The sequence below is a fragment of the Apium graveolens genome, chromosome 2, assembly GCF_009905375.1.
Source record: "Apium graveolens cultivar Ventura chromosome 2, ASM990537v1, whole genome shotgun sequence".
Classification (NCBI taxonomy): domain Eukaryota; kingdom Viridiplantae; phylum Streptophyta; class Magnoliopsida; order Apiales; family Apiaceae; genus Apium; species Apium graveolens.
This window is the reverse complement of record NC_133648.1, coordinates 228,855,802-228,859,004: the sequence shown is the minus strand read 5'-3', so window position 1 is coordinate 228,859,004 and position 3,203 is coordinate 228,855,802. Positions and strand designations below refer to the sequence as shown.

At 39.0% G+C, this 3,203-nt stretch overlaps 1 non-coding gene across 1 annotated transcript; it reads left to right on the top strand.

Moving 5' to 3' along the window:
- The first annotated feature begins 231 nt into the window (after positions 1 to 231).
- LOC141710248 (small nucleolar RNA R71) lies at positions 232 to 338 on the top strand. The gene has a single exon (XR_012570778.1). It is a non-coding gene; the product is annotated as a small nucleolar RNA R71 (small nucleolar RNA).
- The last annotated feature ends 2,865 nt before the right edge of the window (positions 339 to 3,203 follow it).

The following is a 3,203-nucleotide window of genomic DNA, read 5'->3' as shown; positions in this document are numbered from 1 at the left end:
AGTTAAGCAGTGATAGCCGTAGCTGTATCCCCTTCAATAACTCTTGCTACCTTGCCTTATGGCAATCTCTGGGTTGGATACTGATATTCATTAGCAACCATCAATTCAATTAGATCATAAGCTTCCTCATAGCTCTTTTCCCATAATGCTCCACCTGATGCTGCATCGAGCATGGGTCTTGACTACGCTCCCAAACCATTATAGAAGCAATTGATGATCATCCAATCAGGCATTCCATGATGAGGACACTTCCTAAGCATCTCCTTGTAGCGCTCCTAAGCTTCATATAGAGATTCTCCCGATTGCTGCAAAAATTGAGTAAGAGCGTTTTTGATTGCAGCTGTCTTCGCCATAGAGAATAATTTAGTAAGAAACTTCTGAGCAAGATCCTCCAAAATAGTAATCGAACCAGCTGGTAGAGAGTGTAATGAGCTCTTAGCCTTGTCCCTCAGAGAGAATGCAAATAGTCTCAGCTTCACAGCATCTTCAGAAATATCATTGAACTTGAAGGTGTCGCAGATCTCAATGAAATCCCTAATGTGCATATTGGGATCTTCTGTGGGAGAACCCCCAAACTGGATTGAATTCTGCACCCATTGAATTATGCCAAGCTTGATCTCAAAGGTATTAGCTGTGATAGCTGGCCTTACAATGCTAGATTGAATGTCATTGATTTTGGGTTGAGAAAAATCCATCAAGGCTTTCGTTCGTGCTGTTGGATCTCCCATTATAAATCTGATTCGTTCCCACAGAGACTAGTTTAGGTTAAGTTCAATTTATGCACCTATGCGACAATGTATGGTTATCGCTCAATGTTAAGACAAATAACAATTTGGGTTTTGATTAAACTAAGAGATTATACTAAATAGCATTAACTAAGAGAACTGAGGTTGAATTACTATATATGACAATCATGGGATTCTAACTTCATTACTACTTCATTCAAAGTCATTGTTCATAACCTTAGCATGTGATGGTGATGACAACTAATCAGATAACACGAAACTAGTAAACGTCAACTTTCGTTGTACAAATACACTACTACCAGACATCCACGAAGGAGATAGAAGCTGAATAGACACCAATTATGTTGAGACCCTATATGTCTATAGAATTTGACAACATAAAGGTTTAATGAACAAGTTACCTATCGTGATTACATAGGGCAAGTAAGATGGTTAAAATTACTTACGAATCATGCATAACTAATACATGAACCTATGCTAGCATTGCAAGTTCCAAATCTTTATATTCATTGTCGCTTCAATAAAGATTAACACACTATCTTATATGTTAGCTACGCACATAAGACGAATAAGCACAACCAATACTAGGATATCAATCAATCACCAGACACCAAGATATTGAAACAAATTAACTATAGAAATCCATAAGTAGATCTGTTAGAAACCCACGATAACGATTAGTTCATAATCGAACTCATCGTCACCATGGGTTCCAATGAAAGCATGATAATAAACAATATAAGAGTACTAGGGTTCAAAGAAAAATTGAAAACAAGCATCCAAGTATCAACTATATTAAAGAAAATAAGAGTCTTCTTCTCCATAGCCTTCTCGTGCTCTCTAGGTCTTCTTATTGCTCTCACAGGTCTCCTTCTTGTTAAAAATGTCTTTTTATGGATATATATAGGCTCCAAGATGACTAGGACTCTCAAAATCTTCAATTTCGACTAAAATCAGGATTCTGGGGCAGAAACCGGGCGCGGGCGCGCTGCCTTCTGGTGGGGCCGCGCTGACATTCTGGATTTTTTTTGACAATTCTTCTTTTGGCCATAACTTGAGTTCTGCTCGTCAAAATTAGGTGATTCAACTGCCCACGCGAAGCTAACGAGATTCTCTACAATTTGATAATGGCCTAGGCTTCCAATTCTGACTTCTTTTCAGCATATTTCCTTGAAAACTCCTTTTTTCATTTAACTGATGCCTGAAATACAATAACACAAAAACACATCAAAAATACCAACAACCTGAGTCCAAAACACCAACTTAAGCCTGAAATGAAGTGTTCCAAGTAGATATAAAATCCACTCATCAGTAGTTGTTATGCTTGCTTTTGGCATGGGTCCTAAAAAGGCCCAATGGGCTTTACATTACAAGTCAAATAGAAATGGGCCTAATAATGATGTCAAATATAAGCCCAATTAATGGCCACACAATGCCTCGTGAAAAGGATTCATGTGGACATGGGGCGCTTATGTGACCCCCAAGGACAATATAATCCCTAAAAGGATCACTATTGCTATTGATAACGAGCCTGTTTTAGGGACATTTTGTTCTTATGTCAGTAACCTGAAGACTCGCAGACAAAGCTCTTATGAGGGCGCCTCACATATATTGGAGGTCAGCAAGCTAAGCTCTTAAGGGGGTGTGTCGTTATTTATTTAAAATGAAGGCTTATCCGAGAGAGGTCGCATGACTACATTTACAAAGCCACAATGCATGTAAATATCTATAAGGACCACATGTGACGCCAAAGGTGTCTTCGCATCTATCCATAAGAAGGTATCACCTCGCGCCGTGACATTTATAAAGCCAACTAGACTCAAACCATGGTTAATGAGTCTTGACTTTGATGGGCCGAATGAAATCCTAGCCCATCTAGAGGTAACTTGTTCTCTAAAAACTACGCGTGGCTTGAACCCCTATAAATAGGGTACGTAGGCCTCTTGTTTAGGTTAAGAAACAATTGGTATCAGAGAGGGTATACGTATTTTATCTGGTATTCGAGTAATCAATCAGCAAGATCAGTAAAAACATGCATCCCGTATTCTTCATGTGCTTAACATAATATCTGTATTTTGCTCCTTGATTCCAGCAACCTCCAAAATATTGCTATACCAAATTCACCCTATAACACTTAGCAAGAAAATGACTTCATACTCAGACTATTTTTTTTGCTTAATTGCTTTCGCCATTCTCCCACCTCTCTACCTTCAAGATGCCCATATGTGTCTCGCGCTAGAGAAATATTGTATATCTAAATCTGAATGTTTATAAGCGACGGTAGGAAATTTGTGATAGGAAATGATTTCCAGCATGTTCGAAAATATTATATGGCATGTGACGTAGATGGGTCCCACTGTTGATATGACATCTGACGTGGATGGCCCCCACTCTATGTGGGACTCCATATTGGCATTTGGGTCCTTACCATGTGGCTGTACACGACAATACGTGGGT